The sequence below is a fragment of the Tupaia chinensis genome, unplaced genomic scaffold (genome assembly GCF_000334495.1).
Source record: "Tupaia chinensis unplaced genomic scaffold, TupChi_1.0 Scaffold000466_1, whole genome shotgun sequence".
NCBI lineage: Eukaryota > Metazoa > Chordata > Mammalia > Scandentia > Tupaiidae > Tupaia > Tupaia belangeri.
The window spans coordinates 2,989,116-3,016,546 of NW_006159975.1; the positions used below are offsets into that span (position 1 = coordinate 2,989,116).

Below are 27,431 nucleotides of genomic sequence, written 5' to 3' on the forward strand. Positions count from 1 at the left end.
CTTGGTTTGTTAGCTGTCTCTATACATTCCTAGTCCCTGCAGGAAAAGCACCAAAGCTTTGATCTGTGCTATACTGATCTTTAGAAAACCTATGTGCATGCATATTCTCCCATATGTTTAAGAATATATAATAGGTGACAAAAAATGTATGAATTAACATCTGCCATGACTTTGCTGCTGAATTACATTTCCGAGACATAAATATATGCCCAAGTTTATTCATATTAGTTCATTTTCATTTATTATTTCTGTGGTTGTTTCTTTTATATAGTTTGCAACTTAGCATAAATTGAAGGTCTTTAGTACTCCTAGGATAACAGATCTCCCTATACTTTTGTGTCAGGAATGATAAAGCTGTTGGATTCACTAGACAGGGAAACGGAACTACAGTATAAAATAGCTGTGCAAATAACAGATTTGGACAACGATGCTGTCCCTGACCCCCTCAGACAGAGAACTGGCATGGCTCAGGTGACAATCAATGTTCTGGTAAGAATGAGTCACTTATTGTGATCTTAGTATCCCTTAGGAGATATATTCTTGGGATTGAAAAATGAGGGAAAGTTGCAAATAGTTAAAGTTCAGTGCATGGACTGATGTTCAGCATGGACCTATAATAAGTTCGGTCCAAAAATATTCTAACAGTAACATACAGTGATAAAATTACCATTATATGCAAACATAGCTGTGTAATTTCTTAAACAATTGGATTGTCCTAGAAATTAGAAGTCCTAGAAATTAGAACTTGATGAAGAGTGCCTAATATCTCTAGTTATATTTGAGAAATTGTTGTAAGAATCATCTTGTGCATAAACGTATTTCCATAAACAAATATACATATGTCATAGAGTTTTAGAAAGTTATGCTGTTTGATACCTTTTAATTTGTTTTTCTTTCTCTCTCTCTCATTTTCATCAAAGATATACAAATATTTTCACTGGTAAAGATTCTGACAGAATAGTCTTAATGACTAAAAAACATGAAGTGTAGCAGAAAGAATTTTGAATTTTTTAAAAAATTCAGAGCAAGAATGTATTTGTTTTGGCTTATTCAAGACTTTCAGTAAATTAAGTCTATACATTACATTCATTGGCAGAACTATATAAAAAGAGAAATTCTCCTTTATTAAAAATGCCAAATTGTCTTCATATTGTGACTTCATTTGCACTTTCGCTACTCTTTTTTGAGAGCAGTAAGAATTTCAACACTGAAGTCTATGGAGCAAGCAATAACTTCTAATAAAAAGGATTTAAAACCATGAACATTGCTTAGAGCTTGTGCATACTCCTGCACAGTGAGCACTTTCATATGTATCTTGGTGAGCTGAGATAGTTAGTGGTGTTCATGACTCAGTATTACAATCCCCACTATAGGTTTATTATGTCTGGAAAACACAATAAACCACGCCAAAATTTTTTGTGGAGAGAAATTTAATGAAGTGACTTGAATAGCTTCAGCCATGACTCAGAGGATGTCATAAGCTAACAAACCTGCTGTCCTCATACAAATTTTTAATAATGCACCCCAAGTACATTCTAAGTTACAGTTTAATTATCAGTGGATACCCTTTGCAGTTTCACTTTATAAACCAATTACTACCATTTCCATTTTGTGTGTGAACTCCTGTGTTCCAACAAGTATAACAATTAAAGATATCTTTGGTTTTCACCCATAAAAGCATTCACATTTCTTTCCCTTATGGACCTAAAAGGATTTATTCAGGAATGAATACTTTTTTGTTGAGACGAGGCAAAAGGCAGTACATTTCCCAGTGTCAGATGAGTGGTGGGCTTAACTTTTGTGTAAGACATTGTTACTGAATTTAAATAACATTTCACTAAAAATACTTGAAAACAAATCATCTTTTGGGTGGAAGATATCAAGTTTATTCAGGAAAATGAACTGAGATCCAAGGTATGAAGTCCAATACAATTTTTAAAATATCACACCTTGTACTAAAAAAATTAAAGCTAACATATGAAGATAAACATAGCATAGTAATACTAATTAAATCAGAGGTAGACAAATGAATATAAATTTTATCTGTAAGAATGAACAGACAGGGTATAGAAAGGGTTTCAGCGGTAATTCAATGCTCTGTGAAACTTGATGCATGTAGTAAGTTCTGGGTTTGCATCCAGACACCTCCCTAAATGCACTGGATGCACATGGCCATGGATCTGGTTGGCTACAGCTAGGGGTGGATCATGGCATGAAGACCCTGTTATGGGTGCTTCTCTCTTTCTTTCTAGCTCACATAAGAAAGAAATAGACTTTTAAAAAGAATAAGTAAACCAAAAAAAATCTCCGTATTTCATAAAACGAAAGGTGAATACTATTATGGCTTGAATAGTTGTGTCCTCTCCCCCAGAATGTATACAAAGAAGCCTTAAACCCTTAGTGTGACGGTATGTGAAGGTAATTTTTGTTTGTATTCGGAGGGGATAAGCATTGGATGAAGTCATGAGGGTGAAGCCCTGGTCCTAGGGGCTTGGTATCTTTAGAGAAAGAGACATCAGATAGCTTGTTCTCTCTATAATATGAGGAAACATTAAAAGAGATGTTTCTTGCAAGCCAGAAAGAGGTCATGCACCCGAAAGAGAAAGCTGCCAGACCTTGATTTTGAACTTCCCAACTTCTAGAAGTGTGAGAAAAGTTTCTGTGGTTTAGGCTATGCAGTTGATAGTATTTTGTTTTGGCAGTACTAGCTGACTGAGACAAATACCAATTTGTTTTAGCAAACATAAAAATGTAAAAAGCTATAATAAAGGATACATTCCCAGTAAATAATAAATACATAAATATATCAATGAAACATGCTATTAAGTTCAAGGTATTAGTTAGAAGGATAATAATAAGTCATTATGTAAGCATGGTTAGAATAACTAATAAACAATATTGAAAAATAATAAACATTGTTTCCTACTTTAAGTGGGAAGATTAAACATTTATATGCAAAACATAAGCTCCAACATGAGTAAATATAAGTATTTATGGAGTCTTGAATTTGGAAAGGGGCTTCCAAGCATCATCACATAGCAGGCATCATATATAATACAATTGCTAGATCTAACTACAAAGACACTTAAATGTCTGCATTTCAAAAATAGCATAAAGTAAATTGAAAGGTAAATAAAAACAAAAACACATTATAGCATTTTAATAAAATTTCAAATATTAATATTTTTAGTGAATGAAAATCTTTTCAAAAAACTTGATAGGATTTTAAAATTAGTATAAAAATATTAGTAACTTTACTAGTATGCAAAGAAATGAAAATAAAAACTTAATTTACTGTTGTGTTTTAAATTGGTTTTAAAAATCAAATGACATTTTTTATCAGAAATAGTATGGGGGCTAGCAGGTGGTGCAGTGGTTAAGGCACTGGACTCCCACATGGATAACTGTGGTTAAGTTCAGGACCTGGAGGATTGAAAATCACTTGGGGTGCATATGTGTGCATGCCCAAAATACCAAGAGGAGAGTGGAAGAGAAGGGGATTGTGGTGTGATCATCCCCTCAAGGGATGACTTCTCACTTGCACTCCTACTGTCTCTACTTCTCTCTGTGTAAGACATTGTTACTGAATTTAAATAACATTTCACTAAAAATACTTGAAACAAATCATCTTTTGAGTGGAAGATATCAAGTTTATTCAGGAAAATGAACTGAGATCCAAGGTATGAAGTCCAATACAATTTTTAAAATATCACACCTTGTACTAAAAAAATTAAAGCTAACATATGAAGACAAACATAGCATAGTAATACTAATTAAATCAGAGGTAGACAAATGAATATAAATTTTATCTGTAAGAATGAACAGACAGGGGATGGAAAGGGTTTCAGCGGTAATTCAATGCTCTGTGAAACTTGATGCATGTAATAAGTTCTGAAATCATGGCAAACATGTTAATTTCTAAATATTTAAAAGTATGTTATGGTTATTTCTATATATGACCAAACTTTTAATGTAATTTCTATGATTTTTGAAATATTAATTGAAGCAATCCAGAATGTCTGTGTTTCTAAAACTATATCAAAACAAAAGAACAATGAAAAAAACATACTATTACAGCACCCATAAAAGTCTTTATAAAATCTCTGTATCTCATAAGATAAAAGTAGATTCAAAATGTATGTGAAAACATTTTAATGAGATACATTTTTATAGATGTCACTAGTTATCACCAAATTCAAATTTGCTATTGTCAGTTGACTAGCAGATCTGCAGGTCACTGTCTGGAATAATTACCTTCTTAGGCCATATGTTTCTAAGATGACCTTTTAGATCATAATAATAATTGCATCATAATGATAAACTGATTTGGCAGAAAATAGATATTACATAGAACAAAAATTGGAAGAGACATATCTTCACTTTGACAAATTTAGATCACAAATTATTAAGAAAATTTTAATTTTTACTAGATTTTTGCCATAGGGTACAGGTGTTCACCAGAGAGAGACAGAGACAGTGAGAGGGAAAGTGAGAAACTTGGGGGGATGACCACACTGCAATCTTTTTCCTCACTCTTCTATCAGGATTTTGGCCTGCACACATCTGTACCTGGTGTAATTTTCAAGTCACTGGGTAAGGGACTCAAATAGGGAGTTGGCCTTGTGGGAATCTAGCACTTTAACCACCATGCCACCTACTGGCCCAAGGAGCATCTTTTAAATTAGGGTCTTAGTGGATGGTGCATACTCTGAATAAGCACAACTGTACTAGATTGCTTTTGAAAGCAGAAAAATTAGTTTACGGTAGAAATCCATGAGCTCAATTTACCCGATTTACAATGTATTTTCTTTTTCACCTAGAAGGTAAAGTAACTGTCCCAAGGAGTTCCCTGGCACAAAATATTTTGAATTATGTGATAAAATTTAAGTCTTCAATGCAGAAATAGACCCCAAAAGAAATTAAGGAAAATTCTCAGGGACCGAAAATAAAGTGGTTACTCAAAGCTCCTAGTATCCTGGAAACATCTTTTCTATTTCAGAAAGAAGAAATTTGGGTTTTCACAGCGCTTGGAATCAGAAAATAAAGCTTTGAGAGTAATAAAGGCAGAGAGATAGAACCCCATGTAATAAAGGGACCTTCACAATGATAAATTAGAAAAGACACCCTCACTTACTAGCCTAGGAAGGCAATGAGAAAGCTTGCTCACCTAGGCCTGGTCTCTGAAGTAAGAGAAAAAAAAAAATCCCCTGAAATTTCAAGGACATATATTGGATTTGAATAACACACACTGCAAAATATGGAGAACCCAAGACAACACATTATCAAAAAGTGGCCTTGGTATTTTATTTCAAGAAGTTTCAGGACCAGCATTTGCATAATGACTATGTTGCTGGACTCCCATATAGTCAACCACAGTTTGAGTCCCAGACCCGGTGGCTTAAATTTACACTGGGTGCATGTGTGTGTGTGCCCAAGATCCCAAGAGGAGAATGGAAGAGAAGGAATTGTGTGTGGCCATCCCCCTTGGGGTGTGATTTCTCACGCACACACCCTATAGCAAAAACCTCCAAAGAAGAAGAGGAGGAGGAGGAGGAAGAAGAAGAAAAAGTTTCTACAGAAATAAAAGTAGAAGTTCTTTGGGGAGGCCTAACATCTACCTAAGTTGCCAATGACTGTTACAGTAAAACTTCATTGAATATGAGCTCAGAGTCTAAAATCATAAAACTTTAGTGATAAAAAATAATCTTCTAATTGTTATATTATTTGCCTGTTAATTATTAGAATTTTTACAGTGTTTGTTTCATAATTTGCACCAAAGGTCTAGGTAGTATTGGTACGTTTTGAAGGTGCCTTTTATGGTATAAATATGTGGAAGAATAACCATATTGCCAATAGATCATTTCTACAACATAAATGGTTAGAAATTAGTAACTACTATGTTCACTTTGCACTTAGTTTGAAATCACAAGACATTGTGAATGTTTTAATGAAGAGGACAGTAGTTGAAATTAGATGTGGTCATATATTTTAGGAGGACCCTATTTTATTATAATAAAAGTAGTTGGAGACCATTTCATACTGTGTTGTCTGAGAAGTTGTTATTATAAGTATCGTCTAGGAAGTTGTTATTATAAGTATCTAACCAAGTTGTATTTAATTTTTTTTTCTTTTGCTAGAGGTTGTATGTGCTTGCCAGAGAGAGAGACAGAAAGACACAGAGAGGGAAAATGAGAAAGCACTCCCCTCTCCATGCGGAATGGCCAGGCAGGGCTCTTTTCTCCACTATTTCTCCTTCTTTTCAGAATTTGAGCACACACGCATGTGCACCTGACACTTTCTCAAGCTGCCAGGTCCAGAACTCAGGGTAGTCAGCCAAATGAGATCTAGCTCCTTTTTTCCCCACATTTTTAAAATTTTATTTTCTTTTGTACATTTAATCACATTATTTAGCTTACAAAATGCATATTTCAACAGGTGAACATTTCTCCCTAGCCCAGTAGATAAAACTATAAAATATCTTCAACAGATAATACCACATTTCTTTGTCCCATTAATGCTTTGCTTCCCTCTTTTTCTTCTAAACATCCTTCCTCAGACCCTACTCTTTCACACACACTATATCTGGTATTTACATTCATATACTGTGTTTCTATATCCTTTAGTCAATCAGTTTCAATCACAGAGAACGGACACTCAGTGTGTATTAAGTGGGGACGTATAATGTGCTCCTTATTCACCTGGCCGCAGGCTGACCTCCTAGTGCTTTTTTACCTGACAAGAAATTTCATGTTATCCATAAAAAATTTTTTAAATAAATAAATAAATAAATAAAAATCATCAAAATAGATACAGTGAAAATGGTGCTGAGACCATTTGTGCCAAAGAAGTTTCTTTGTCTCCTTTCTTCCTCTGGTCTTTCTTTCTTCTTTCCTTTTAAATTGGCTCTAGGGCATATGTGCTCACAAGAGAACAGAACAAAGGACAGAGTAAGAAAGTACCCAGAGAGGAAGTGGCCATGCTTTAATCTCTTCGTTCTCCTCTTAGAATTTTGGGCATGTACACATGCAAACAGTAAGTTTTTCTTTTATTTTTATTTATTATTTTTTCAGATAGTTTTGCTATAGGGTGTGTGCACTCTTTGGCGAGACAGAGAAATAGAAAGCAAGAAATCACCCCTGGGGTGAGTGGCCACACCACAATCACTTCTCTTCCAATCTCCTCCCAGGATTTTGGGCATGCGTGCACAAGCGCCTGGTATGTTTCAAGCTGCCATGTCCAGGACTCCAACCACAGTCAGTCATGTGGGAGTCCAGTGCTTTAATCACTGCACTACCAGCTGGCCCCACCCCAGTTTGATTTTCAGACTGCTGGGTCCATGACACCAACCATGTAGTTGGCCAAATGAGAGTCAGCCACTGTAAACGTCATGACACTGACTGGCCCCTCCGAAAGAAATTTCCACAGATTTTCTTATAAAATTGTAATTTGAATCACGACATCTAAATAATTTGTGAAAAAAATATATGAAAACTTTCCCTTACAAATGGATGTGACCTTGGTGTCTTCAGTCGGCTGTTAATGTTGGACTTAATGTAAATTAGCTAAGAGAGCATAAGTTTTGGCCCATTTTCTCATTGAGAATAACTGAATACCACAAACCAATTAATTTATAATAAATAAAAATCTATGTGGTTTATGATTCTTAAGGCTCATGTTGAAGCAGCCATAGCTGGTAAGGGCCTTCTTGCTGGTTGCAGCTCTGTGCCAGTTTCCAAAGTGTGCAGGACATCACATAGCAAGATGACAAGAGCAGCGTGTGTCCACTCTGGTCTCCTTCTAAAGTCACTTATTCAATCACAGGGACCCCACTCTGAAGACCTTATCTATTAGGTCATTGGGAAAGTCAAGACACATTTTTCTATGCAAAAATGCATTATGACCTTCCTGACGACACAATCATTCTAGTTACTTTCCAAAGACTCTACCTCTCAGTTTGGTTAAACCACATTTTCGTTCTCTAGTACCATCACAATAAAACCAAATTTCAACACCAGCATTTTAGGGGGACACATTCAAACCTTTGAAGCATAAAAGGGGGCTGTCTTGTGAAACAAAACAACTACAAGGAAATGTGCTTTTATCCTGTCGAAACAAAACATTTGTATCTGTAATACTCAAGGTAAGTAAATCAATACTCAGCAACAATGCTTCTGCCTGGATCTAAAGAAAAACAAATCAGGCATATTTTCACTGATGTAAAATTTTTAAGAACTGTAGCGTGATCATATATTTGTCTATTACGCCATCAATACTTGCTGACAAGAATTTGCATACAAAATTGAAGGCTGCTTTGTCTCCTGCAAAGAGTATGATAAATTTCCTTAGAGGATAGTTTGTAAATCATCACTGTCTCTACAGTGATTCTTTTAAAGAAACTGTTACCAAACACATGTCCTTTATTTCCAAACTGGAGTATGGTGGCTCTCCCATGGTCAGATTACCTCATTTCTGGAATGTGTAAAAATGTAAGTAATTTTCTTTACCTCTAAAATAATAATATAGTCAATGACTTACAAATTAATGTTTGTCTTTCCTCAAATATGTTCATATGAGTAGTCAAACTCTTAAAACTTTTTCCTGTTCTAAGAAACTAGTCTGAAAAAGCTTGGTAATGTCCACACTAAATTTATCTCATTTTATAAGGAAACCACCTATTTGAAAAGGAAATTTTAGAAACTTCACTTTCTAACAGAGAAGTGTTAGAAAGAACAGAAATAACCACCTGAAATATAAAGGCCTTAGCAAGTGCTGAAATTCTCTCCGTGACTGTTGTTCTTGGACAGATTTTGTGCCAAAGAAATGAATACTGAATCTATTTATCTTTAAACCTGGATGCCTGTTAACTAGAGAACCATTATATCCGTCTGTACTTAGTGACAATGGTGTTGCTAAATTTCTTTTATACCACTGCATGGTGTTTAGAGCATAGATTTTTTTTTTTTAGACAGACTGCCTGGATAAGAATCCCAGTTTTGAGGCCCGCAGGCTTTGCGGTTAAGGCACTGTGCTCCCACATGTCTGACCAGGGTTCGAGTCCCAGACCTGGAAGCTTGCTTTTTCATTCTCTCTCTCTCTTTCTGTCTCACTTTTCATCTCTCTCTCTGGTGAGTGTACATCCCCTATAGCTAAAAATAATAGCAATTTAAAAAATAATAGCAATAATAAATAAAATTAAATAAATAATTCTTAAAAAAATAAAAAAGAACCCCAGTTTTATCATACGCTGTTTTTATCACACCAGGCAGGTTATTGAACCTTTCTTATCTTATTTTCTCATTATAAGATGATTATAATAGTATTTAGCTCTGAAGGTGGTGATCAGGTGAAAATAAATGAATTCTCTGTGAAGCACTGTGTAGCTCATAGTAAGTATTATGTGTGGGTTACATAAATGAATAAACTAAAGACATTTCCACAACTGGAGAAGAAAGTGATGAAAATTGTTGCACTATTGAATTGATATGATTGGATTTTTATCATTTTGTCATCAAAATAAGAGCTAGAAACCATTTAAGTGTGACTGATAAACATTTAAAAAATGTCCTTAGTTGTGTAGATTACGGAATAAAAGCCATAGCATAAAAGTCACTAAGCTTGCATATTTTTAAAAAAGCATGTTTCTTGAATTGTTTCTATTAATATGAAACTGAAACTGTAAATCAATTTCTTTCATGCACTGAATATGGCATAGCTCAAAGATTCTTGGAATATAGCATAAAGAACTAACCTACTACAGATTTTATTTATAAGATGTGTGAGATCATGCTTTGAGGAAAGGAAAGTTAAAAAATGCAAGCTGAAGGAAACAAAAGAATAAAAGAAAAAAACACTATAATTCTAGTAGATGCCAGAATTCAAAATTAATTATCCTTCTTGAGTGTTGTAGAATTTGCTTATAACTGTATTTTGTCACTGAGTTCTTTCTTATAGCAAACTTTCTTCTATTCTATTGTTAAGCCTTAGAAAGCAGGATTCTTTCTTATATTTCTTTTTTGTCTATGTAATAAACATAAAATTTTCTTATTCACTGAATATCTAATTAGTACATAGACAAGTATAGTAAATGATACTAAATATTTATACTATATACATATATATGTATATATAGATACAAATATATTCAATAGAAACTGAGTAGGAAAAATATATTACAAACTAAGTATTTATTATCATTCAGTATGAAAGTTTTAGAGATGGAGAAAACTTAAGAAAAATCCATTTTTCTCCTTTAATTTCATACAAGAACTTCATTAATGTTCAAAAGCAATGTGATTATCCATGATTCCCCAAATGTGTAGCTTAAAAGTTGAAGTCATGCCAAATACATTGTTCTGTGCCCACTAGATCCTGTTTTATATTCTGGGTTTACATGAATGCTACATTTTCTGATCACTTCTCAGTGACACTGGTCCCATGTGACTGGGATATGAGCAGAAGCCTTTTTTCATGCCTGGCCATAAAAATCCCAGTTTGGTTGTTTGCTTTGCCTTTTAAGGTGATTTTTGAAGACTGTTTTTTAAAGATGGAAACATTAAAACAGCAGAAGAATTTGGATGCCTAGGTCACTGGTTAGAAAGGAGCCTCCTAGGAGAGCTTCCTGACATGTCCTATAAGGACATAGACAAGAATTAACATTATTCCAAGTTAGGTGAATCAGATTTCCTGTTTGTTATGCAAGATAGTCTATTCTATTTTGCCTAATGTGGAATTTTTCTAAGTGATAATTTGATTCCTCTAAATAGTTGATATGAATATGCTCACAAATTTCTCTCCATTTTTACATTCCCATGCTTTAAAATAAATAAATAAAATTTTATTTGTTTCTTCAATGAACTAGAGAAAGAGAAAGACAGCGTATAAGAGAGCTACAGAACTCACAAAATCTACATCCAGCTTCAGCCAGTCCTGAATCGTAGGTACACGCATACCTGATATACTCAGAGGTATCTCTAGAACTGAACTGCAAACCTTCCCATTTGGGCCAGCCTCACAGGGTGTCACGTTTTACCATTACACCACCAACTGGCCCTATATGCCCACATTTTGAGAAAGGAACAACCTTTTTTAGCATTAAGACACATTTTTTAAAAGAATTATTTATTTATTATATTCCATTTGTTATTACTATTCCTTTAATTTGACCAAACAGAGACAGAAAGAGAGAAAGAAAAGGAAAGTGAGAAAGCAAGCTGCCAGGTCCGGGACTGGAACCGTGGTCGGCATGTGGGAATCCAGCATCTTTAACCATCATGTCACCTGCCAGTCCCATGACACAATTTTTTTTTTAATACTTTATGGTTTTATTTAGGTTATAAGAATATGTAAACATTTATATAAAGGACTTGTTTTGGCAAAAAGTATTGCTATCAAATTTTACCAGCTAATTTTCTTTAAAATTTTGTCCTATTCATAACTTGGATAATTTTTCTAGTACTGGTGAGTGATAAGAAATAGGGCAACACAGATGCTTCTTTGTAAAGTTTAATTCTTACTGGTTCTAACAAAATTTGTTTCTACTTCAACAATAATAGAAGGTAGTAATATATTTTGAAAATCACAAAAATTGGTGCTGAAATATCTGTGCAATTCTAAAATTTATCTATTGACTTTTTTATTTCAGTGTTAAGTGATTTATGGACTCAAATTTTTGAGATAAACATTGTCTCTAATGTGTTCTCATTTTTAATTATTACTGAAATACAATCTTCCTGGGATAATGACTCAATGTTATATAAGGTTGTTATATATGAATTAAAATAAACCAGTATATTTCTTAGAAACTCCCCTAAATTGTATACATATATATAGATATATATGTACCTATATTCATCTGTGTGTGTAGGGAGAGAAAGAGAAAAATAAAAATGTAATAATTATTTTAAATAAAAATCAACACATAGAACTCAACATAAAATGGCATTTCCTATCTTAAAGACTTAAAATTCTTCCCTGAGTTATTTCTTTGGCAAATTGGAGAAAATATAATCACAGACTTATTGCCCATGATATATTGTTGAGCAGAAATGCAGACTCTTTTTTAATTTAAATTTAAGCAAAATTGATAACAGTAAACATATATATATGATATATATATATATATATATACAACACATAATTAAATCAAATCATGCATATTTATTTTCTAAAGAATTCACATAGTGTTATTACTATTTTGAATGCATGAAATTGAAACTAATTTTAATAATTTAAATGACTTTGTAAACTTGGGGATAGGATTTAGATTTTGCATCAGTACTTTCCTAACAACTTGTACACGTTCCTGTAAAAATGGAACTCTAAATACAGAATTTAATTGATTACTGTTATTAATATTTTAGGGCTCCTGTACAAAGTAACATGAACTACGTCTCTTAAAAAAATAGAAATGTATTCAATCAGTTCTGGAGGCTAGAAGTCTAAATGCAAGGTGTTTAGTGGGGCCAGGTTCTCTCTGAATGCTCTAGGGAATAATATGTCCCATGCCTTTCTCTTACCTTCTGCTGTTGCCAGATGTCCTTGGCATTCTTTAGCTTATTGACACATCCCTCCAGTTTGCCTTTGTTGTCACATGATGCCCTCCGTGTATGTCTGTCCTTTATCCTCTTTTTTAAGGCCACTATGTTGGAGTAAAGGCCCACGTTACTCTAATATGACTTCATCGTACTTGATTATATATACAAAGAATCTATTTCTAAAGTATATTAAGTTCATAGATATGCAAAGATAGGACTTGGACATTTCTGGGAGGGGGTACAAAATTTAACCCATAGCAATCACATATGTCATCCTGGTCAATTTCTATTTTGGAAATAGAGTTTTGGGGGTAATTAAATGAAAATGTGAATCCCAAAAGCATGAAGGACATAGTGAATTATTAAGTAAATTTAAGTCACTATCATTTTTGCTATTACTATCACTACCTGATTTCATTAAATAGTTCAATAACGGGACTGAATTTTTCTCTAATTTGTGCAATAGGTAGGCATTTATCGATATAATATGATAAACATATTCTCGATGAGGGTTACTTGGAAAATATGGCCAGTATTCAATATACAATTAAACTATAAGATAGATAGATATAGGTAGGCAGATAGATGTAGGCACATATAAGCAAATATGAAATCAGTAATATCAATATTTTAACACTCTACTTCAATTCTCAGAGTATTTAAAATGATATACTATGAATTGCTGAGGAGGATGAGAGTAATTGTGTATAGTAGTTTTCAAACTTATCACCCATGGAACATTTTTTACAGCATATTTTGGGAAAGTAATATCCTCTAGAACATGCACTGAGGGGTCCACAGGTGGTGTGGTAGTTAAGGCACTGGAGTCCCACATGACCAATCTCAGTTCAAATCCCAGATGTGGTGGCTTACTTGCTCACTTTCCCTTTCTCTCCATCTCTCTTTGGTCAAATTAAAAAAAATAATAAATTAAATTAAATTAAAATTTTTTAAAAAAGAACATGCGTTGAGAAATAAAGTACAAAAACATAGTTAATTGAGATTCCAAATAAATATAAAACCCTAAAGAACATCAATATGGCTTAAGTTCTACAAATATTGATGAAGAATTTGACATCTTGGATATACACTTTTCTAGACAAATCATTTTTTAAAAGGTATTCACTTGCGGTCCAGCCATGGTAATGTAGCAGTAGCTCAATTCTGCAAGGCTGGAAGCCATATGGAAGACTATGGTTACGCTGTGGACACTTGTGTGTGCATATGTGCATATGCCCATCATCTGGGCTGGCTGGGCAAGCTGCAGGAGGATTACAGCATGAGACTCTAATAAATAAATAAGTTGGAAAAGTTATTAGAGTATTCTGGCTGACAAATGTAGCAACTTCTTTTGTAGAGATTTACTGCTGAAATTATTTGAATTAAACCAAACAATAGAATGTTTTGGTCAACACTTTATTTTCTTTTTAATTTTGTTTTATTTACCAACAATTTTCAATTGAGTTCCTTAATTATTTGATAAATATTTTTACATTGAAAATAATACCCAATTAATCTTTCTTAAAGAAAAAAATATTTATTAGTTACTTTGGAAACATATAGCTATTTATTTTATTTATTTATTTATAGAGAGATTCTGAACATTGAATGCGTGTACTCAGGCAAGATATTTTTTTCTCTGGTTTTTCTCTTTCTCTTTTTGGCCAAATAAGAAAATGTGATACTAAAGCCTTAGGAGGCTTTTATGTTTTTGTTTGTTTATTTGTTTAAATCTGAATATTATTTTTAAAATATTTTTAATGTTGTTCTTTACCCCAAACTACTAGACTTGTCTTTTTATTTGTCATTTTGTAGCAAATTTTCAGTCATATTGAAACAAAGGGTGGGAAGCATTATTATTACTTTTTGTTATTTTGGCTCAAAGTAGAGTCACGCAGGGGGAGACAAAGGGAAAATTATGTCTATGCCCACCCACAACTGGAAAGCCTTCCTAAATTAAAGTAATTAAAGCCCAGCCTCTGGCTTAGGTTGTGGGTGTAAACCCCAGAGATAACATAAAAACAGCCTTTGGGCATTCTCTGAGAAATAAGATGTTCAATCAGATTCCAAGAACTCAAGAATATGTGTTTTACAAGAGGGAAAGCCAAAATTCAAACTTTCCTGAAAGTACTGCAAATACCATATTTGGAAAGTTGATCTCATAAACTAAGAAAAACAAAATAAAGGAATGATTTTTGCATCCTACTATGCCAGTTAAGGGATATATTACAGTATTTTCTCCTATTTTTCAGAAATATGACTGAATTAAAGAGGAAGATTTGACTAGTAATTAAAGTGCTATTCCTGGTTCTTTTAGTAATAAGCCTTGTTTGGTTACTTGTAAAATAAACCAGTTTTCAAGAGACAGCAATCATTACTCTCATGTGTTTCCTGTAGTATTTAGAAGTTTGGATTAGTGGTTTCCTTTCCCTTCAAGTAAAACTGTTGGGTGGTGGCAAATGTATCTGCTTAAGTTGCTGAGAACCACCCCAATGTGCAGGGAGACTACAGATACCGTATTTTCTCTATGTAGAAAGCTATCTGCATATTGATTTCTTTATAATTAAGACAGAGTAGAGTTTAGAGATGAGATCATACATGTCAATTAGTATCACTTTTGTCCTTATATAAATTTTTTTACATATTTTAATGTTATTTCAAAATTATAAAACAGAAGCAATGGCATTTTATTAAATCTTACATTTAAAACAATTTTTAAACATTTTTTGATCTTGCTATAGTGAAAATGAGCTTGCTAAAAAGAGAGAAAGAGAGAGAGAGAAAGAGAGAGAGAATAAGAAAGCACCCTTAGGTAATATGCCACACTGCAATCTCTTCTCCATTCTCCTCCAGGGATTTGGGGCACACATGTACACACTCTTTTGCTCTCAAACCTGAATATCCATCCAATCACTCCTTAGGGGGGATGGTCACACTGTAATCCTTTATCTTTCAGTCTCTTCTTGGCATTTTGGGCAGCCTGATGTTAGTTTCAAGTCTCCCGGTCCGGAACTCTAACTACATTCAACTATGTGGGAGCCCATTGATGTAACCATTATGGCATCTACTGGGTCCTCAAGTCTTTCTATAACCTCTGTATGACAGAAATTACTGACAATGATGAGATAAATTAATAGCTCTATTAATTTATTTGAGACAGATTCACTGGTTAGGGTAGACATTTCATAGTAATATATTAAAATAAATTGACAATATCTGGACAAAGATATCTCCCAAAAACATGGTAAACATATTGGGTAGCTGGGAAAGTCATAATGCATTATTGCATATAAAAACAGAACAATGTGTCATGACTTTCCAAACGACCTAATAGTATACACTGTTTGTCATGATATGTAACATTAATTTGTAAAGAAAAACCAAGGAACTTTATAGAGAAAAAATAATTACGTTTTTTATTTCAACTGTTTTATTTTCTTTTTCCCAAAGAAAAATAATAATCAAATATTTAGAAAATATCTAGGAAGTTTAGGATTGTTAAGTGGATAAAAAGTACCCAGGAGCTGACTGCAAATTAGTATTCTCTCCATAACTTCCAGAATATTCTATGACTTCTGTCTTCTCCCTGGTCTTAAAGTTCATAGAAGAGACTAATTATTAGATATGCTGTCAATAGCAGGCTTATTTCTTGTCAAGATGGTATAGTCTTTCTATCTTCCCAAAAAACTTTCCTACCAAGCATGACTCCAAACCCTGGAAATAACACAAGAGGCAATCAAAGGAGAACCCTAACTGGTTGTAAGAAAACGAACACTTGGAACCCATGATTTGAGAAACTACATGTTGCCAGAGCATCTCATTTTCCATTACCCAATAAAAGGTGAACTAAACCTCTCATTTCCTTCAAACTAGCAACAGAAGGCAGCCCACTTAGACTTATTTCTTCTCAGTATAGAATGTGAATCCCTCTGAAAACGTTGGCAAGCCCTACTGTTAGGAATATGAATTAGAATCTCTGACAAGAGTAAGGAGCCATCATGAGTGCATGCTCTCTCTCGTTTATTTATTTATTTATTTATTTAGTTAGTTAGTTAGTTAGTTAGTTAGTTAGTTAGTTAGTTAGTTTTAGCCATAGGGCATGTATACTAGCAGTAGAGAGATAAAGAAAGAGAGAGAGAATGTGAAAAATTCTCCCCCCCCCCTCAATACCCCCTCTCCGCAGAGGATGGCCATGCCACAATCCCTTCTCCTCCATTCTCCTGGGACCAGCCATGCTTTTCAGGCTGTCAATCTGGTACTCAAACTATGGTCTGCCATGTGGGAATCCAGTGCCTTAACCACCATGCTACCTACTGGTCCAGTAAGTGCTCTCTCGAAATCCTCCCAGTCTCTTTTAGAGACACAATGAGACAGGTGAACTACAACAGCAAGAGGCACTTAACCACTACAAGTAGTTCAGCTTGGAAACCTCTTTGTTGTGACAGGTCTAAGACTCTGCTCTGCATTTTTCTAATGGCTACTGATATTGAACTTCACTTCCTGTGCTTATTTGCTTAAATAACCAAATTGCTCTTATTCTTTTGGTATGAAAATTGTATTTACAGTAATATTGGCCTGTCATTTGTATTTATCAACCTACTTTTCCTTCTTTATTTTACTTTCAACCTTTTTAGGTCATATTTTTGATATGTAAATAGTTACTTGTATGATTCTGTAGTCTTACATCTATATTTTTAATTTGCATACTGGGTATTATTACATTAGTTGTGGTTGTTGATATTTTCAGATTGACTTCTATAATCATACGTATACTTTTAAAAAACTTTGTCTACTGGACCAGCCAGATGGATAGGTAATTAAGGTAGCTGTATTCCACATGGCCAACTGCATGGTTTGAATCTTGGGCATGGTGCCTTAAAATTATGTCAGGCACATGTGTGTGCATGCCCCAACCCTGAGATATTGGAGGAGAGGGGATTGTAGTGTGACCATCCCCCCAGGACAGGGTGGTAATTTCTTACTTTCTCTCTCACTGTCTTTCTTTGTCTCTTTCCAGTAGGTACATGCACCCTATGGAAAAAAAAAAAGTAAAAAATAAAACAAAACAAACCAAAAAAAATCCAGGCAAACAAAAAATTCTAAATTTTGGTTAGTTTTTCCCCAGTTTGCTACAGAGCACATGTGCATAGCAGGGAGAGAGAGAAAGAGGAAGTGAGAAATAACCCCTCTCTACAACCATGCAGCTGGCCATTGGTATCCACCACCTTAACCCCTGTGCCACCTGTTGGCAATAAAATTTCTAAAGAATTATTCACACCCTTTCTTGACCTTGCCTGCTGAGCATTACCATTCTTTTCCTAAATTTCCATTTGAGATTTTTTTTAAAAAGTGTATTTTTTCATGAGAGTGAGAATGCAATAGAGCACATGAGACAGATACTCTTGACAGAATATCTCACACTGCAATACCTGCCCAGCCCTCTTCCTAGTCAGGAACATGGACACATGAGCACCTGGTGGGTTTCAGGTGCACTCAGGATCTGAACCTGTGCTCAGCCAGATGGCTTTCAGCACTGCAGATCAATATGCCACAGCCTGTGCTACTGCCTCTAGGCCTCATCAAGATTTTTAAAGATTTTTTTTTTAATATATGATACAAAATTTAAAGAGGTATTTCAGTGAATGTTCTAGATGATGTTTTTTTGTTTTTGTTTTTGTTTTTTTTTTGAGAGAGATTTTCACTGTAGGGCGCGTGCGCTCGTCAGACAGACAGAGAGAGACATAGAGACAGAAAGCGAGAAATCACCCCCCAGGGGGGATGGTCACGCCGCAATCCCTTCTCCTCCATTCTCCTCTCGGGATCTTGGGCACGCACGCACACGCGCCCAGCGTGAGTTTTAAGCCACCGGGTCCGGGACACGAACCGCGGTCGACTACGTGGGAGACCAGCGACATAGCCATTACGCTAACTGCTGGTTCCCCTAGATGATGTGTTTTAATACCTAAACACTTTATCATGCCAGTAAAAAAATTATTTTCCATTAAACTTAGGAGTTGGAAACCAAATTCAAGAGCAAACATTTATGAGGTCAATAAATCGTTCGAGTGCAACTAAAATATAATTTAAACTAATGAAAGATGTCATATGAACAGCATAGTGCTAATATGACTCCTCCTGATTTGGATTACTAATGTGTAAAATTCCATCTTGACTTGTATCATATAATGTATCACAAGTCATCCATTACAATAGTACTAGACAAAATCAAGCCTTAAAGTATTCATAAAATATACTGCATATTGGAAAATTTTTCACTTGAAAAATTTGTTTCTTCACAAGGTTCTAGTTAAAACTAAAATAATATATCATTGTGAATAATATAAGGCTCTAAATAATCATGGAAGTAATGGGATATCATTTTAAGTTAGATATTAAAGATACACATCTTCTCTAAACATTTTAGTGAGGAAACTTTGTAGATACCCAAGCTCTTAATTTACTCTTAGAGTTTTGATTTCATTATTTTATGTGTACTACTTTTCTTTGGATAATATGTCAGGGTATAGTGCTCATGCTAGCAAAGTCTATTACTACTATAAAATTAGCTTATCTTTATTAAGTTTTCACTTAATATTTTTTAATTTAACTGCAATTTATGGTACGGAAATGACTTACAGCTGCCCAAATTACCCAGATAATCAAATAATCTGATTTGTATTTTAACAATTAATACACCTTCAACATTTACAGAAAATGTATCATATCACCAGGGTGTTAAATGAAAATCATAAGAAATAGTACTGTTCAAATTTATAATTTCTATATTTACAATTATAATTAATTAATAAGAAAATACATGCAACTTTGGTTTCTCACCAAGTATCTTAGCCAAGTGTGTAACAAATACAGAAATCAAAAATATCTCTTCCTTATTATTTAAAGATAAATCTAACTTAATTTATTCCTCTTTAATTGAGACCAGGTTTCAAATAACTTCTCACATAAATTGGCTGTTTGTTTTTAGTTATTGAAATTTGGGTAATAAATGCATGTAATAAAATTCTAGAGAATAAGGATACTAGAAGTTTAATAATTCTATTTTTCGAAGTATAAAAACTTAGTTTTCTCTCTTGTAGATTTTTGAATTAGGCAATTTCTATAAACTAATATTTACACTTTTAATATTTTAATTAGGACCATTTACAGATGTGACTATGCTATATTATACTGTAATTGGAAATTCAATTAGTCAGGGAAATAATAGTCTTGTGCCAAAATTAAGTCTGGCACACAACATTGGCATAACATAGTACATCCCAAGCCATAGAAACAGCACCTCAGGAATAAGGAACTGCTGATTCAAGGCTGATGGGGGTCTTCTTGTGCTTAATGTTAAGAATTATGTTAAAGTATATTTCATAACAATGTTGGAGAAGAAAGAATTTCTCCTACCAATATGTTCCCAGAGTTCAAAAACATAATGGATATATTAAAATGATTGTTAAAAATGACAATTTCAGAAGAGTGACTCAAGATATGAGCTTAGAAGTCACCAATAAATAAAAGCCACAAATTGGGATCAGCAGACAGAGTAATGGTTACATCATTGGACTATCACATAGTCAACCGTGGTTCCAATCCTGGACCCTGTGACCTATAACACTTTGGGTGTGTGTGTATGTGCCTAAGATTCTGAGAGGAGAATTGAGGAGATGAGACTGCAATGTGGCCATCCCTCCTGGGGGATGATTTCTCACTTTCTGTGTCTCTGTCTTTCTCTGTCTCTCTGACGAGCACACATGCCCTATAGCAAAAATCTCTTGTAAATAAATAAATAAATAAAGCTACAAATGTTCATAGACAGATTTTCCGAAGGCCTTTGGATAGTTTCTCCAAGAAATATTTATGTGGCCTTTACCCTCAGTCTTTCAAATAATTTTTTTCTCCCATTTAGCATGTTAATTTCTTACTGAAGTGATGAATTACTTTTTAAAAGTAACAAGCTTTAGAAGAAACTTCCTAAGCAATTTCAATACTATAAATTAGTTCATGCCTTACTATTTAATTCTTGTATTCATAACCACAACATGCTTGCTCTTAAGCAATTTTGGTTGTTTCTTCAGAAATTCAAACTATTCTTGGAGTGATGATACTATGCTAGAACATTCATAATAAAGCTATTAGAGGTCTTAAGTGCTATTTAATGTCATTTTGGAGTGAGATACTTGGAAGTAATACATTTCCAAATGTATTGTTTATGAATGAACTAGTGTATATTCAAATCAGTAGTAGTAATAGTCCAGGATGTGTTTTACTTCACAATTAGCAACTTGAGAAGAAGGAAAGTCAAATAATGGATAAATCCAATAGGTACGTAAGTGGTAAGATGAATTTTCTGGGCAGAGACACATCGTGCAAAGTTGTAGAGGTCAAGAACCCTACTAATCTACAGTTTTGAGCACTTAAACCAGCCTAATCATTCCACAATCATAGAATCTGACCCCGTGAATGTAGATGTATATGCGTTTTTAGTTTATTTCCGTAGTTTGCATAAACATATCTACCACATAATTTAGCAATCTCACTCTCCAAAGCAGGACAACTACATACACCAGACCACTTGTTATAGATAATATAGTTCCCTTAGGGCTCTCTTCATTTACTTTTTGTTAGATTAGTAAACACTTATTACATGGAACATGGAAGAAATATCATTTTCTTGATGTAACATTTAAGAATAATATGCAATTAAACAACATGTGATACTCTTAGATATAAGCGAGGAGCAGGGTTCAATATGCCTGGATATTACTTTGACATTCTTTCTAACCCAAAGGAAAGTACTAGAAGTACTTAGTGATGAAATATTATAGTAATGTAATCTGAATTGGTCATTAACATAGCAACTGCTTGGGAACTCTCACAGGAGTTACTACTATGCTTTGGCAATAGAAGACATCAATGAAACAATTACTTTAATAGATTAGCAATGTCTATTACAGGTGAAAAGGAGGTGGCTAAGAGCTTACCAAGAAGTTTGTATCCTAGATTTATAGTCAAAGAACCTTAGCATTCAAACATTCCTAGAGATAATATTACTCTTCTTTCAATCTAATTGCTAGGATGGTATATATATATTTGAAATGTAAATCATATGCTCTACTAGATTGTAAGTTTCTTCAGAACCAAAACTAGGCTAAATTTACAAGAAAAAAAAATGTGAGATCAATAAAAGTGAATGATCCTAACAAGCAAACCTATCTAATGGGGATATATGCTTTATTTTAGGTAGAGAGTACTCTTACTAAAGAATTTTTAAATAATTATTTTATTTAACTTTATTTATTTTAATTTTACCAGAGAGGGAGGGAGAGAGAGAAAGAGAAGGTAAGTGAGAAAGCATGCCACTAGGTCTGGGACTTGAACAGTGGTTGGCCATGGGAGAGTCCAGTGCCCTTACCACCATATCACCTGCTGGCCCTTTGAAGAATTTTTTTAAGAGACTTGAGGATATATGAAGGAGTCTCAAAAACTTTGCAGAAAAATTAAACAAGAGTACAAATTTATTTTGGTATAAAAAAATTTGTTGAAGGTTCTTAATATGTATTCTGGAAAAAAGAGAAAGGAACAGAGTAGATAACTCTGAGTTTCCAATATAATGTTAAAATTCAATAATCTCAGGAGTATCATGAGAATCTCTCCTAGCAATTTTTACTAGGAAAAAGAACTCTATTAAATCAAAATCAATTCCTCATTCATACAATTAAAAATCAGATGTGGCTTTACTACCAAGTAATCCCAAACAAAAAAGTTTCTATAATGAAAAACTAAAAATATTCTTCAAATGTAAAATAATGAAGATGAATTATAGATGTAAACTTGAGCTATGCTGTGAAGATGAAAATAATGCATCAGGGGCCAGCAGGGGGCACAGTGGTTAAGGCACTGGACTCCCACATGACCAACAGTGGTTTGGGTCCCCAACATGGCAGTTTTATTTCTCGGTTTCTTTCTCTCTTGCTCGTCTCTCTCTCTGTAGCTCATATGCCCTATAACAAATTAAAAATAATAAGAATAAATAAAGGTAAATTAATAATTTTTTAAAAAGAAAATAATACATTATGAAAATTAAACAAATAAATAAGGTAATATTTTAGAGAGAGAAATTTTTGCTATAGGGCATGTGTGCTCACCGGAAAGACAGAAAGAGACAGAGACACACACACACACAAAAACAACAAGAAATCACCCCCCCATCCTGGAGGTATAGCCACGCCGCAATCACTTCTCCATTCTCCTCTCAGTATCTTGGGCACATGCGCCTGGCATGAGTTTGAAGCTGCCAGGCTGATCGGATGTGAACCGTGCACAACTACATGGGAGTTGAGCTGGTCCCAATAAGTCACAATTTTCAAAAGACAACCTAACATCAGTAATATTGTTGTGTTATAGAATATTAATGATGAGCCTCCTGCATGCAATCCACCACATTTGGAAACTTGGATATATTCCACAATTAAGATTCCTTTTATTCAGCTCAACTGTTCAGACAAAGATTCTCCGCAAGAACAACTGAGCTATTCAATTGTAGAAGGTAAGAAAATGGTTGCCAATAAATCACTTCTGTGCTATTTTACAAGATATCCATGTAAGATATTTGTATCTGTTGACACCATGTTATCAAAAAAATATATTTTTAACATAAAAAACAAGAAAGTAGAAATAACAATATATAATGCAGCTTTATTTGTATTTTATTACATCATAATTCTCAGGAAATACAAATAATCAATTCACACTTTGGAGACGCGGTGTTGATCCTCCTTCTCTGGCCACCATGCATAATTTCCAGAATGATATTTTCCATGGTATTCAGGACCCTATGACTTTCCAGCTACTTATCGAAGTTACTGATGAATTAGGTGGGAATAAAGCTAGTCAGCTGTCAGCCACTACAACCGTCATAATTCATGTGTCTCCCTCGACTACAACACAGCCAACTTCTTCCACCAGAGCAGCTACAACTAAAGTAAGTACACAGTGATGAGATACAATTCTAAAGGAGTTTGAATTAATCATAAACACAGAAAGTGCTTATGAACTCTCACAGGAGTTACCCTTATGTTTCAGCAATGAAAGACATCAATGAAACAGTTACTTTATTACTTTCAAATTCTCACCCCCAGGATAATAAATTACTGTAGCTGTGAACCATTAATTTTGAATCAAGGTAAATATGTCAGTTAATCATTTTTATAGGCCCTTTGATCATTCAGTTTGGAATTCTTGGTAATTTTGTTGATTTTCATTTTTGTATACTTTTCTCTATTTAAGTGAAATACTTGTGAATGTTTTGCTATCTACATAGCACCATATTAGGCTTATGAAAACAGCTCACAAACTTCCTTTCTCAAAAAGCACGCAGTCTTACTAGAAGACAAAATAATACACTTTCTTTTAGTCAATTCAAGCTGATGTAACAAAAATACTGTGGGGCCTAAACAGCGAACAGGTCTCACATTTCTGGAAATTGGGAAGTCCAAAATTAAGGCACTGGTAGACTTGGTGTGTGGTATAAGCCCATTTTCTGGTTTATAGAAGGCCACCTTCTCCTGTTGTCCCACATAATGGAAAGAGGGCTAGGACACTCTCAGGAGTATTATTTATAAGGGCACTAATCTCATTTATGAGGGCTCCACCCTCATCACCCAGGACCCCCTACCTCACAACACAATGGAGATTAGGATTTTGACATGTGAATTTGAGGGAACACAAACATTCGGTTTATCCAGAACAATGTAAATAAATAATAGTGAAATTGTTACACTTTAAGTTTGAAAATGAGGTAAGTTTACTGTGAGAGTCCATGAGTTCTTCATGTACAGCGGACAGAAAAAGGATGAGTTTCTTAACAGATCTATCTATATCTGTATATCTTTGTAGGGAGAAGGCATAGGATACCATGGGAAAAATATAATATATCCTGGAGAAGATTAGAAGGCAGTAAGATTTGAGGCTAGATTGGTTCAGGAAAAAGTTTGTGATAAATACATAAAATATTAGAATGAATATGTTCATGTAAAGATGAGTAGTTTGAATGATTAGTGAAGACTAGATGTTATGAAGATTTCACAGCAGAGAAGATAGCTCCACAATGCTTGCTAAACTTTACTAATAATTTGCAAATAAAAAGAAAAGTCAGTCATATGATAGAATTGGTTTGTATGAAATATGCTCTTTGACTTCAGATCAATAGAATCTAACAGCCAAGTAGGTATTTATATTTATGTCTTCATTAACATTAAGATGTTCTTTATGTAATCATGCTATGAAAATTTCAGATAATGAGGATTTAATGTAAATGAAAAGGATTAAAATAAAAGAGACATCTTTTTTTAGAAGAATTATTTTATTTAGCTTTATTTATTTATTTACTTATTTTTTAATTTGACCAAAGAAGGACAGAGGGTGAGAGGGTGAGAGGGTGAGAGAGAGAGAAAGAGAGAGAGAGAGAGAGAGAATGGAAGTGAGAAAGCAAGCCATCAAGTCCAGAACTCGAAGCACAGTCAGTTATGTGGGAGTCCAGTGCCTTTAATCACTACACCACCTTCTGGCCCCCAAAATATACATCTGTTTAAAAGAGGTTACAGAAAATCCATCTGATGACTTGATTTCAGAGTTCAGAAGATTTGTATTAGTTATAAAAAAGATTATAATAAAAATTTAAATATTCATGATAAAAAAATAAAAGAAATCAAGGTGAGGTAGTGTAGTACTGGTCATTGTGCTATGTTCCTAGAAAAAGCAAAATACAATTCTATGGAAAAAATAAGTTTGTTTTTTTTTTAAGAGATCTGATACAACACATGATTAAATATACCAAACACATGAAAAGATAAGATATTCTACCTGAGAAATAACAGAAACATAAAAAGAAACAAACTTGATGACTAGAGGTAACAAATTATCACACATAAACTGTAAAATATGTTTATTAAATTTAAAAGATACGAACTAAGTTTTAAATTTGGTTAGGGTAGGACCAGCAGTTGATGTAATGGCTATGTCGCTGGACTTCCTTGTAGTGACCACAGTTTGAGTCCTGGACCCGATGGCTTAAGCTCACGCCAGGTGTGTGTGTGTGTGTGCATGCGTGCCCAAGATCCCGAGAGGATAATGGAGGAGAAGGGACAGTGGTGTGGTCATCCCTCCAGGGGGTGATTTCTCGCTTTCTGTCTGTCTGTCTCTGTCATTCTGGCCAGCACACGCTCCCTATAGAAAAAACCTCTCCAAAAAAAATAATTGGTTAGGGTATTTGAGACTGTAAAAGTAGCAGAATATATGAAAATACATGAAAAAATATATAGAAATTGAAAATATAATAACTGAAAGTACAACTTGATAGCTGCATTTAATGGCTGATTACAAACAGCTAAGGAGATAATAAAGTGCTGAAGATAGGTCCGAAGAAGAAACTATTCAGAGTGAGCTGGGAAGAGACAATGATGGTAAATCCTAAAAGTGCAGAGGGACATGAAAGCAAGAATGAGAAGAGTGAGTTCTTTTTAAAACAAGAGACTAGAGAGGGAGAGAGGTAGAGATTGTAAATGATTGCTATCTAATGAGAGATAAGCAATAAATTGAGGAAGACCCACAACTTCCAAGAGGGAGAAACTAAATCTATATTTAAATGCAACATAGAAATGTTACATATACACCTATTACAAGAAATGCTAAAATCAATTAGAAAATGAGAGAAAAATATCCTTCAAAAGAGTGCCCACATAACAGTTGACTTTTTTTTCTTTTTTAATAATGAGATATCATTTATTTATTTACCCATTATTTCAGGTTTTTGCCATATGGTGCATGCATTAGCAAGAAAGAAACAGTGAGAGGGAAAGTGAGAAGTCATCTCCCAGCCAAGGGCAATGACCACACCGCAATCCCTTCTCCATTTTCATGTCGGGATTTTGGGCATGCACGCCCATGTGCCCAGCATTATTTTCAAGCTGCCAAGTCCAGAACTTGAAGTGTGCTTGGCCATGTGGAAGTCAGCACCTTAACCAACATACCATCTACTGGCCCACCAGATGACATTAAAATGGAAATGATTGAAGCCAGGAAAATTGAAATGTTTAAATTACCAGAAGCAAATGACTGCCAACTAGAATTCAATATCCAGAAAAAAAGTATTTTGGGTGAAATGAATAACCTTCATAAATTGCATCCTACAAGTTTATTGTATAGTATTTTTCAGTCATTCATTTCAAAATACTTTCTATAACTTCTAAAAGTATGGAGAGTTTTCTAGTTATCTATTTTGACTTCCATTATAATTATTTATAATCAGAGATAACACTATGATTTCAACTCACTGAAATCTTTTGAGACTTGCTTTGTATATGACCAACTTTGACAAATGTTCGTGTGAACCTGTTATATCAAAAGTAGCACAGAAGGGACCAGCAGTTAGCATAATGACTATGTCGCTGGACTCCCATGTAGTCAACCGCAGTTCGAGTCCCGGACCTGGTGGCTTAAAGTCACACCAGGCACGTGTGCGTGCGTGCGTGCCCAAGATCCCGAGAGGAGAATGGAGGAGAAGGGATTGCGGCATGGCCATCCCCCCTGGGGGGTGATTTCTTGCTTTCTGTCTCTCTGTCTTTTGTGGGGAAGCGAAGGGAACCAAAAAACAAAAAAAAAAAAAAAAAAACCTCTCAAAAAACAAAATGAAGTAGCACAGAAGAGCAATAGTGGTAAAAGAATGATAGCTTTTAAAAATTGCATTGGATAATTAGTATGCATATGGATGAAATAGGAATGATCTCCTACATAAATCAAGTCTGAATGAATAAATTACACACTTAAATGGTGAAAAGAAAATAGCTTCAGGAAAAATATAAGACTACTTCAGTAATTTTGGAATAGGGAAAG

The 27,431-nt window shown here is 34.2% G+C and overlaps 1 long non-coding RNA gene across 3 annotated transcripts in view; it reads right to left on the reverse strand.

The window, feature by feature from the left end:
• The window catches only part of LOC102485203 (uncharacterized), a 306,679-nt gene that overhangs the window by 63,740 nt on the left and 215,508 nt on the right, over positions 1-27,431 (reverse strand). For all 3 annotated transcript variants that reach the window (XR_003550582.1, XR_003550583.1, XR_003550584.1), the window contains exon 3: positions 12,516-12,637. This is a non-coding gene — a long non-coding RNA (uncharacterized LOC102485203). The remainder of the gene's footprint in view (positions 1-12,515; positions 12,638-27,431) is intronic.